Source organism: Trichosurus vulpecula, chromosome 4, assembly GCF_011100635.1.
Source record: "Trichosurus vulpecula isolate mTriVul1 chromosome 4, mTriVul1.pri, whole genome shotgun sequence".
In the NCBI taxonomy this organism is placed as follows: Eukaryota; Metazoa; Chordata; class Mammalia; order Diprotodontia; family Phalangeridae; genus Trichosurus; species Trichosurus vulpecula.
Genome location: NC_050576.1, coordinates 384348831 through 384361573, shown reverse-complemented (window position 1 = coordinate 384361573; position 12743 = coordinate 384348831). Strand labels below are relative to the sequence as shown.

General features: G+C 36.1%; 1 pseudogene; it reads right to left on the bottom strand.

Annotated features, from left to right (window-relative positions):
- The window catches only part of LOC118847297, a 36643-nt pseudogene extending 35948 nt beyond the window's left edge, over positions 1-695 (bottom strand).
- Positions 696-12743: the final 12048 nt, after the last annotated feature.

Genomic DNA, 12743 nt, shown 5'->3' with positions numbered 1-12743 from the left:
TTCTGCCATATCTTTCATAGGGTAGGAGAAACAGACTTTGCCAGAATATTCCAAGAACAAATACACCACAATTTTATACAAGAGTGGGATAATATTGTCCTTTCAATTTCCAGGAACTGCTGTGATAAAATCTAATTTCTTGTGAAATGCAATGACAGAAGCTAAAAGCAGAAAAATTAAGGCAACAGTGTACAATAGGTACAAGAGGTATAAGCTTTGGAGTCCATGATTATTTTAGAAATATAGCTTGACCCTAAAATAGGCCCTTTCTATGTGTCAACATTGAAGCATACTTGCTACTCAACATTTTCCTCTTTGATATCATCCTCCGAATTTATCCTATGAGTCTGAAAATGCATGTCTCACTCTATACCTCTAGTCTAACACCTCTCTGCCCAGAAAGGGGAAGCATGATTCACTCCTAATCTTGTTCATTGTACTAATCAAAGTCATGAAGCCATACAGAAGTATTTTCCTTCATATTTCCAGAGAAATTTGTTTATCTACAGCATTATTAACTTTACACATTTCTCAATCAATCAGATTATTTACAAAGTCATTGAGTCTCACCCCAGGATGGATCCTAGAAGGACATCATTGTCTAAATCTGCATCTGCAGAATCTCTTTTGCTCCTGTCTCTAAGCCAGTTGGCATTTTGCAGAAAAGCATTTCCTCCTGTTCCAGGGTGATCCATTTTTGGAAACACCTTTGATATGAAATCCTATCAAAGGCCTTTGGAAAGTTCAAATAAATTACACAGCTGAACCTGCAACCCTGCTGTAACAAATAATACAGGACAGAGAACAGGTCAAGACAGACTAGCCACTCACTTTGTTTTTGGAAAGTTTTCTTTCTGATTTTTTTTTTAATAAAAGCACCACAGAATTTCATCATCAAATGTCAGATCTAAAAGATTAGAATTCTGTTATAGGGCTTCCTGGGCTCCAGAATAGTGTATAAACCTCCAAAGAGAGGAAGAGTTAGAATGGAACTCTGCATTCACTCAACCAGCAAAGAAAATGAACCCTTCAATATATTTATGTGGTTCAAAGAACACTACAGACTGAGCTCATAGTTGTATGAAAGATAGTAAAAGAAAAAGATAAGGCCTTATGCATGTTTATATCCTCTCTCTCTCTCTCTCTCTCTTTGTCTCTCTCTGTCTCTCATATATGTGTATATATATATACATATATATACACATATATATATAAATGTGTGTGTGCATGCATGTGTGTGTATATTTGTGTAATATATATGTATGCATGGTTTTTTTCAGAAGTTTGAACCTGATCTGTTTTTCCAATCTGTATTATTATTTCTTTTAAAAAAGGAACTAAAAACAATTACTGATGTTAATGTATTTTAGAACGCTCATAGAAAGTTTCTAGGCTACTGATGGTGGGGGGTGAAATTCAGGCTTTGTTCACCAAAGCAGTTATGAAGCATAATGCTGACAAAATAAGTTGTTCATCTTCAAAGAAAATATGATGAAAAGAATAATGGAAAGTTCTGAGTCTAGTGGTTAATTGAAACTAACTTCCATCTAACAAATAGAATCAGAGTCTAACTTTTGCCAGCAGCCAGGTAGTCAATCAATAAGTATGTATTAAGCACCTACTGTGTGCCAGACACTGCTACGCATGGGAAATACAAAGAGAGATGATAACATCTTCAGACTTCAAGAGGCTCAGCTTGTTCATGACATTTTTTTTCAAAATTCCATTCTGATTGTTTTGTGGTTGCACTTTTCATTTACATTGCTGTAGTCCTTGCATATATTGTTTTCATGATGCTGATTACTTCACTTTGAATGATTTCATATAAATCTACATCCTTCTCTGTATTATGTTTGTTGTTTAGTTCAGAATTATTCCTTTAGTCATAGTTGTAAAATGTATCCATTTTCCTTCTAATCTAATTTGTTTATATAACTTCTTATATTTAGGTCATTTATCCACTTGAAGCTTATTGTGGTATGTGGCAAAAATTGTTGGTCTGAACCTTAAATGTTGCTCAATTGTTTTCCAGTTTCCCAGCTGTCTTTTTTCTGCCCTAGAAATAGGAAGTCTTTATCATAATAGCTGGAGTTCTTGGGTTTATCAAATATTTGATTACATATGGGTCTTGTTTGTCAAAAGGGCTCCATTGTTCAACTTTTCTACTTTTCCACTAATTCCTAATAAGTTTGTGGATATTTGCATTGTGTAGTTTTAATTTTGGAACTGCCAAGCTTCCTATATTCTACTTTGTAAAAATTCTTTGAAATTTTTTTATTCTTCCAGAAGAATGTTATTTTATTATTTTTTCTAACTCAATAAACAGTCCTTTGGTAGTTTTATTGGTATAGCACTAAATTTCCAAATGATACTTACTAACCATGCCCGTCTGGGCATTCCAGAGCATTGTGCTGACTGGGAGTCACACACACCAGACATCCTGAAGGGAAACAAAAACAAAAGCCACTCTCTTCCCTTCTTCTGCCAGAGGGTCAGTTCATTGGCAAAGCAGAGAAAAGCACACAGGGAAGGGAAGACACCCAAGGACTTAAGACTTGGCCCTTACAATGCCTCCCTGTAGCCAGAGTCTTACCCGCCCCACCCCCTCTCATTTTTCCCTTGATCACTCTGTGTTTCCTACTCCTTAGATAACTCACTAAATACAATTCACATAAGTTTAGAAAGATCGTATACTACTCCAATTCAAAAAGTTCCACAAGCTTACTTTTTGCTTCTGGGACTGAGCTATAGTGCTTTCGCCATTGTGGTAAAACATGGAAAATCAAATACCTAATGTGTAGCTGTAGTTTCACTGACAGAGTCTGATATTTGATTCCTTTTCAGGTGACTGATTAAGAGCTATAACAGATGCTCTTAGGGTGCCAATTTGAAAAAGGAATTGATGGCAATGTAAATATTGGAAGATGGGAAGGCATTTTCAATGATTAGAATGCTCATACCCCTCTAAGAAATCATTTATTTACCTTTAAAAAATTTTAGTTTCTTCTGAATAAGTTAACACCCTCGAAATGTTAAAAAGGTTTAAGATAGTTACTTTGGGTAGGCATAGTCTCTGGCCATTTCCTAAGAAACTTATTCTAACTGGAATCTTCAATAGAAGACACATTTTGTGATTTGTGTTTAAAATTCCAACTTTTTAGACACAATTATGAATATTATATATATATAATGTATATATGTACACATGCACACATACATACACACAAAAATTACACAAACACATATACTTATATACACATATATGTATATGTGTGTCTACAAGTACATATATACATATATATGTGTGTCTATATGTATAGTGTGTCTGTGTGTGTATTTAATCTCAAAGAACCTTTCAGGAGAATCAAACTTAATGATGTTTATGTTCCAAGTTGGGGGGGCAGAAACCAGAACAATGAATGTATATGATACATGTTTTTGAGATTTTAGACTTAGAAGCTTGAAGTAACATTCCAAGTCATCTAGAAAAATGAGGCACAGAGATATTGAATTGCCAAAACTTATACAAATGGTTACTAGCAGAGTTCAAGTTTGAATACAAGTCTACTGACTTCAAATTTAGCACACTTTCCATTGAATCATGCTGCCTTCCAAATAAAATGAAATATCATATGCATATATGCAACACATTTATGTATGTTTCATGTGTGTACTTTCTATATCTTCACGTACATATATCCATATTCATAGATACTCCTATATACACATTCACATATATATTCATGTATACATACACACATATTCATATATATATATACATACATTCATATATACATACACATATTCTTGTATACCTCTATCTCTATACCTATCTATTTATCTATTTGAAACTAGATCTCCCTATCTCACCTGAGCTGGGCATATAGCAGTCATTCAGACTGTAATTCCAATGTTGATTGATTTGAAAGCTTTCATCTGCTCCATTTTTCTGACTTTGGCTGGCTTACCCCTCCTCAGGCAGCCCTGTGACTTTGCTCCCAAGGACTGATTCTATTGGCACTAAGTTTAGAGTGGATACTGTATCAGCTTTAGCCCTTTTGGAGCTCTGAAGTCCCAGCTTGAGATCCACCAGTCTTGGCTTCCACTAGTAGCAGGGATTACAGGAGTGTACCACCATGTGCAGCCTCAAAATATAATTTAGAGCTTCCATATTCATCACAGGACAGAGGAATATTACTTTTAAAAGAGTTTCTTAGAAGAAATAGTAGACATAGTGTGAAATGAGCAAACCCTTCTACCTCAAGCAAAGCCTCAAGCTCTCATTGTAATAATTTTATGTCACTATTTACTTTGTAGAAGTAACTACCCTAAGACATAAAAAATGTTCCCTTTAACAGTTGGACATGAGTAGAAAGTACCATTCCAAGAGCATTCATTTGGTTTTGTTATATGTGTGTTTCAATTTTGAGTTTAAAAAATGAATCAAATATTGAAAGAATTCAGACCAAAAAGAACTAGGCTTAGTATTTCTCCCTAAAAGCTTTATTCTCCCCCATATGAGGGATGAAGAAAATGATGCTCTGATACTATCAGGTAATTTCTAAATAATCAAAATAAAGTAGGAAATATGTATCTAGCTAAGATAAACTCTTAGACTTAGGTGGGATGATTAACTTTCTGAGATTTCTAGAGGTCAGGACCCCCAGAGGGAACAAGCAAAGGCATTAGCTTGGTTATACAAATACTCCAGTTGCTGTTTATGTAGAGCTAAATCCATATGGCAAAAATAACATAGGTATTGATCCCTGTCTCTCAGTCTCAGCTGTATTATTCAAGTGCTCCTCTCAAATGTAAATATCGCAAAAATGCCAATAACTTGCCTTGTCTCAATTGACAGCAGCATTGAATAAAAGCAATTTCAGGGATCCATCAGCAACGTTCCTGTCGAGTGGCAGAGCACAGTAACTGTATCTCTTCACAGCTTCTATTGTCTAGGCAGAGCTGAAAAATAAAAAAGTGGGCCATTTGCAAAGCGTCCCCAACCTTCTCCTTTTGACTCAAACACCTTCTCCTCCAGCACCACCTTAATCTCTTATCCCAACTCTCCCTTTGTCTCTATCAAAACAGAAAGCCAGTATTAGTCATTTACAAACATTTATTTATTGATTGCAATTCAGTGTAAATGAGTGTCAGTCAATGCATTTTCATTTCAGGCTTCTTACTCTCAGTGTGGGATGAAAGGCTTTATTCTGTTAAAAGCAAGTAAGTTTGAGTATATTTGTGAGGAGTCAGACCTTTCTTTGTCATGATTTCTCACCCTGGAGATACCATAAAATGAACTTGATTGAGTCTCTTTTGGTCATTGGTACCTGTCCAGGGTACCCTAATACTGATGGGAGAAGCCAGAGACAGGAGTCAAGGACAAAGAAGAATGTGTCCTTTCTTCACTGGCATGGAATCCAGAGACAGAGTGTCGTGGGCAAATAACAGCAATAAGGCAGATGTTGCTGTATTATATATGAGTATTCAAAGAAGAAAATGTAAGAAGCTTGGAAAGGTAGGAGAGTGAGAGGTTGTGAAGGGTTTTATACATATCAGAGGACTTAAAATTTGATCTTAGAAGTGATAGGAAGCTATTGGAGTTCATTGAATAGGAGGTGATATCATCAGGCTTGCACTTTAGGAAGATCATTTTTACAGATGAGTGAAGATTGGATTGGAATGAAGAGAGAACTGAGCCAGACAGACCAAACAGAACATTAATGTAGTAATTCAGGCATGAGGTGACAAGAACCTGCACTACAGTAGTGGCTGGTAATCTAAGAGATGTTGTGAAAGCAGAAAGGGTAAGAATAGGCAACATATTGGCTATGTGGAATGAGAATGAGAGTAATAGAGAAGTTCAGAACTTTATTAGGTGGACATTAGGGAGCCAGCCAAAACAAACCAAAACAAAGTAAAAATGAAAACCTTGAGTGGAACATTGACATGAAAGGGGATATGCATGAGGATGATTATTTCTGGCAGTCTTTTCTCTGCTCAAAACCTGTCACATTGAGTCTTTGATCAGTGAGGACATCTGAGTATGGAGTTGGTTGTCATGTGATTCAACGGCCCCTCTGATGAAGGAATGGATAATAGCATAATGGAACTTCATAATTACAAGAGGCCCCAGGATCAATCTCATCCAACCCATATTCAAATAGGAATCTTCTTTAGGCTATGTTTAAAAAATTAATATTCAGCCTCTGTTTGAAAACATTCAGTTATCGGAGACTCACTACCATGTGATATAATTCATATACATATGTGTGTGTGTGTGTGTGTGTGTGTGTATCCATTACACTTTTGGACAAATCTAAGTATGATACTTTCCACCCCTTATATCAAGCTGAAAACTGCCTCTCTCCAACTCCCATAAATTACAAAGTCTGAATTTTTGAATTAAATAATGTTCAATCTCTTTCAAGAGGACAAGCCTTCAACAACTTAAAAGAGCCTGTGAAAAGGCTTTCATCATTGTGTATATGATGACAATTAAACTATACATGGTATCAGGGAAAACCATGGATAATAATGCTTATTGAATACACTGAAAAATTGAAAATACTGAAAAAACACCCAGAAAAGGAAACTATAAAAAATGGTTTTTGTCATATTACTAAATATAGTCATTTATATGAACTGTATTATTTATGCTTAATTATAGTGTGGCACTATAACAGTGGCAACTGACATTTATATAGTGCTTCAAAGTTTATGGCAAGTTTTGCATACAAACATCTCACAAAGATTATATCATACAATGGAACATAGTGTCCTGGGCATCAGAAGACTCTTTCTTATCCTGTCTCTGACACTACCTGGGTGACCTTTGGCAAACTACAACCTCCCTGGGAATTAGTTTCCTTGGCTGTAAGAAAAATGGTTATCATATATCAACTAAACTAGAAATTTCATGAGTTTCTGTCTATGTGTGTATAGTTTAATAGGTATGCATTTCATGAATCATTATTAGTAGCAATAATAAGTCATTTATGAAGCAATTTGTGTTTTACAATTGTTAATTCTGCTCATGCACACTTTATCTTTCTAGTGTCTTGCTTATACAGTATAGTTTTTTGCTTACCACTTTAAAAATAGAAAAACATTGCTCTCCAGTAATGCCTGATGTAAACACTCTCCAGAAGTTTAGGCCAAAACCATCACATTTCCAGGGGCTATAAATCTTTATTTTTGGTGTTTATGCATATGGATCGAGCTCAAGTACATGATTTAAATACAAATGCAGACATAAACACATAACATATGTGTATGTATACACGCATACGTATGTTGTATATATGTGCATGTGTTTGTGTATATCATTTAGCTTTCTATAGTTTTATTCTTTCTCAAATAAAGCAGATGATAGTAGATTCTCTAGTAAGGCAAAAGATGAAAAATGTTTTTATTTTCTAAAAAGGATGGATGTCTTGATTTTCAAAATAATAATTATTATTTGTTGCCTATTTAGTTTTATATAACAGCATGTGTCATAAATGCTAACATTTCTTAGGTACAGTTTTATTTCCCAAGGATTAAAAAAAAACTTGATTAAATTATAAAGGTGTTAGCAGAATAAGAATTTAACAAAAAGGATATTTTAGGCACAATCAACATTTTACCTCTAAAGGAATAAAGACTATTTTTAGTATTCAATATTTGATATTTAAATGTTCAATTATAATTAGGTCGTTAAAGCCTTTCCTTGTATACTTATCTTCTCACATTACAGAGACCCTTTTTTAAAAGTGTGACTAATAGGTTATAGAAGTCCTTTTGCTTACGCTTAATATGGAACTAAGTATTAAATGGCATAATGTATACCTTTCCTTTTACACTTTTCTTGGAGCCAAGATATTTTTTCTACAAATAGTAGGAAATTGCAAATTGAGGATAATGAAAGCATCTCAAACTAAAGTTTAAATTACAAACAATGTATAAATAATGGTTGCTCTCCAGGCCTCCTTTCCCCTCCCCCCCCACACATACACAGTCCCTTGATGCTGGAGCCATGCCCTACATTCCCTACTATTAAAAACCAAGATAATGGAGTAAAAGCAGGGACTTGCTTGATCTCTCCCCCAAATGCATCCATATTAATGAAAAAAATGACTCTAAACAAATTCTAGAACTACAGAACCTATAAAATGACAGAGTGAGGCAGGTCTCCAGCCTATGACATCCTGGAAGGTCAATGGTGATTTCTATCACACAGTACTGGCAGAAGAGCACAGCCCAAGTGGGCTGTGCCAGGCACAGAAAGGGCTGGAGCAGACCAGGCAGTGCAGGCCTCAGGGCACTGATTCACTGGTAGCTGTGGCAGTTCCAGACTTCTCAACCCACAAATACCAAAAACAACTTGGGAAGTCAGTGAGAAAACTCTGTTGGACCTGGGTGAGAAAAGGGCATGATTCAGCCCCATCCCCAGGGCAGCAGAGGTGGTTATTGCAGTGGCAGCAGCATCTGCTTCTGGAGCTCCAGGCCCACAGATTATGGGAGGATCAAATGGCTGATCAGAGTGGGAGTGCAGGTATCTTTTTGCTGGTGCTGAGGCAGGACTGTCTTGCTTTGCTCTGCTTGGATCTGGGACACAGTCCTGGCTGGTGGTCCTGGGTGAGGAGGACCACTGGTGTGGAAGAGCTTGTGGTGGCTGTGGAGAGGGAGTCCTCCTCACATTTCCAAGGCAGAAAAGAGTGCTTGAAGTCACTCACAGACCAGTGCACAGGCCAGGAAATGAGTAAACACCTCTCCTTGAATCATAACACCTAAGAAGAACTGAAAATTTGCAGGTGCCTAGAAGTAGCTCTGAAAACACCTGTGCAAAAGCCTTGAATCTTGGGGACAGAGAACTCTCCACTCTGAAAGCAGAGTCATACCTTGACAGGGAGCTCAAAAGTCAAGTAATTGGCTGGGAAAATGAGTAGACAGCATAAAAAACTTAGACTATAGAATCTTACTTTGCTGATAAAGAAGATAAAAGCATAAAACCAGAAGACAACAAAGTCAAAGATACTGTACCAAAAGCCTCCAAGAAAAATATGAATTGGTCACAAGTAATGGAAGAGCTCAAAAAAGGATTTTGAAAATCAAGTAAGAGAAGAAGAGGAAAAATTGGGAAAAAAATGAGAGTGATGCAAGAAAATAAGAAAAATGAGTCAACAGCTTGCTAAAGGAAACCCCTCAAAATACTAAAGAAAATAATACCTTGAAAAATAGAATAACCCAAATGGCAAAAGAGGTCCAAAAATTCAATAAGAAGAAGAATGCCTTAAAAAGCAGAACTGGCCAAATGGAAAAGGAGGTCCAAAAGCTCACTGAAGAAAATAATTCCTTAAAAATTAGAATGGAGCAAATGGAAGCTAATGATTTTATAAGAAAATGTGAAATTATAAAAGAGAACCAAAAGAATGAAAAAATAGAAGACAATGTGAAATGTCTCATTGGAAAAACCACTGACCTGGAAAACAGATCCAGGAGAGAGACTTTAAAAATTATGGGAGCAGCTGAAAGCCATGATCAAAAACAGAGCCTACATTTTGTCTTTCAAGAAATTATAAAGGCAAAGTGCCCTGATATTCTAGAACCAGAGGGTAAAATAGAATTTAAAAGAATCCACCAATCACCTCTTGAAAAACATCCCAAAATGAAAACTCTTAGGAATATTGTAGGCAAATTCCAGAGTTCCCAAGTCAAGGAGAAAATATTGCAAGCAGCCAGAAAGAAACAATTCAAGTATTGGAGAAACACAATCAGGATAACACAAGATCTAGCAGCCTCTACATTAAGAGATAAAAGGGCTTGGAATATGAAACTCTGGAGATCAAAGGAGCTAGGATTAAAACCAAGAATCACCTATCCAGCAAAACTGAGTGTAATCCTTCCAGGGAAAAATGGATATTCAATGAAATAGAGGACTTTCAAGCATTCTTGATGAAAAGACCAGAGCTAAATAGAAAAATCTAACTTTCAAATAACAAGAATCAAGAGAAGCATGAAAAGATAAACAGGAAAGAGAAATCATAAGTGAATTATTAAAGTTGAACTGTTTTCATTCCTACATGGAAAGATAATATTTGTAACTCATGAGATCTTTCTCCATATTACAATAGTCAAAGGGAATATATACAGAGGGCACAGGGTGAGTTGAAAATGAAGGGATGATATCTAAGAAATAAAAGTAAGGGGTGAGGGAAGAATATATTGGGAGAAGGATAAAGGGAGAGATAGAATAGGGTAAATTATCTCACATAAAAGAAGCAAGAAAAAGCAGTTATAATGGAAGGAAAGGGGGGGGGAGGTGAAAAGGGAATGAGTGACCCTTACTCTCATCATATTTGGCTTAGGGAGGGAATAACAACCACACTCAATTGTGTATCTTACCCTACAGGAAAGTAGGGGAGAATGGGATAAGGGGAGGGGGGAGATGGAAGGGAGGACAGATTGGGGGAGGGGGTAGTCAGAAGCAAACACTTTTGAAAATGGATAGGATCAAAGGAGAAAATAGAATAAATGGGGGGTGGGATAGGATGGAGGGAACTATAGTTAGTTTTTCACAACATGACCATTATAGAAGTGTCTTGCATAATGAAACATGTAAAACCTATATTGAATTGCTTTCCTTCTCAATGATGATGGGTAGGGAGGGAAGAAGGGAGAGAATTTGGAGCTCAAAGGTTTAAAAACAAATGTTAAAATTTTTTATTACATGCAACTTGGAAATAAGATTATACAGGAAATGGGTTATAGAAATCTATCTTGCCTTACAAGAAAGTAAGCAGGAAAGGAATGGGGGAGGTGGGTGACAGAAGGGAGGGCAGACTGGGGAAAGGGCTAATCAGAGAATGCATGCCATCTTGGGGCTGGGGAGGAGGGGAGAGATGGGGAGAAAATTTCTAACTCAAAATTTTGTTGAAATGAATGTTGAAAACTAAAAATAAATTAATTTAAAAAATACTTTTCCTTCTAAGACTTATGCAACTTTTGAGTTCCTGCACCAAACTCATATTTAGGCTCTTTGACTTTTCCAAAACCTTCAGAATCCAGACCTCCTCCAATACCAGTTGCAGAAGCCTTTGCTCAATCCATTTATTCCTTTTCCAAGTCTTCAGGAAATTCAGGTTCGGAGCTCAAGGTTCTGGGATATTGTCTACCACTAATCTGGATTCACCTATTCCTCATTAAGGAGAGAAACAGGAATAGTCTGCCTATGAAAGTGGAGAGGGTAGGGTTAGCTCCACATATCATACTTGATTTAAAAATTCTCATGACTTTTTAAGTGTAACAAATTGTAAAAAGACTTTGCTTAAGCTCAGATCTTTATTTTGACATGTTTGAAAGCTAGGCTCACTGAACCTTACTTTGGCCTGATACCACTGAGTCTGGTTGTTCTTAGTGCCTCACATCCTCCTGCATTTTGATCAGCTACATGACCTGATACACAGGTAGGCCTCTTTGTCTTTGGCTGGTGAGATACTTTACTGTGACAGCCTGCCTCTTCCTCTCACCCCTCATCGTAATAGAATATTGTATTACTAATCTAACTTTTCTGCTTTAACCTAGTCCTCACAGTTTATCCACAAAGTACAGTACACAGAGGTCTGAATTGGGAATCAATCACCAAGTCAACAAGCATTTAGTAAATATGGACTCTGTACCAGGCTCTATGCTAAGGATTGGGCACATCAAAAATAAAAAAAAAGTAAAAATAACCCATTCTCTCAAGGAACTCGCAATTCAGTGGGAGAGATAACATACGAACAACTAGATATAAACAAGATATAGACAGAATAAAATGGAGATAATCTTAGACAGAAGGCATCAAAGGCCATAGAAGGCTTCTTGCAGATTTAGTTTGAATCCTGTTGCTGCCACTTCCTACCTGTGTAACTTAAATATCACCTAACCTGTCTGGCTTCAGTTTCCTTACCTCTAAAGTTAGAAGATTGGATTAGGTAACCTTTAATATAATTTTCTACTCTAAATCTATAGTCCTGTGATCCTGTGAAATATTCTACTTTAATAAAATAGAACTTTAAAAAATGTTTTTATGGCCAGAGTATCAGAAGGGGGATTTGAAATTGTATCTTCCTGAATCAAGGCCAGCTCTCTATCTGCAACCCTACACTGATTCTCCTTTGTGTTGTGCTGTTGGAAATTAATTTTTATGATAGAATTTTATAAAAGGTATAGACATTAGAAAAGAATCTTACAGTAGGACATTGTTTGAATATTTTAATTCCATATGTCAATGAAAATGTGAATATTATTATTATATGTTTCTTTCTCCTAAAAATTAAATACCAAAAAACAAAACAAAACTGTCTACATTAATTAGCATCCCAGTTAATTGAGTTCTACTTAATGAAGGCTTTACAATCCTTTGGGGCTTTTTTGTAGAGATGAAGTCTCAAAATTCTAAAACAGAGTTCCCATGAAAACTGACCTACTAAAAAGCAATCCACTGAGGTACCTTGCAGAAACTCCACCCTAGTCCTAGATTCGACAAGAAAGACACCTGCTTCAGAGATCATGTCCCTAATTTACACAATCTAACAAACTGAAATAGCTGTGTATTTTGTGTATAAAAATATGTTATTGATTTTCAATAATGACTATTTATTATCCGGCTCTTGTAAACTATTTCCTGGACAAAAATCTCCGAATGCCTATAAAATGAATGTACAGTCTGATAATAAAAATTAATAGCTGGGCATTAAACCCCTGAAGCAGAATGCTGG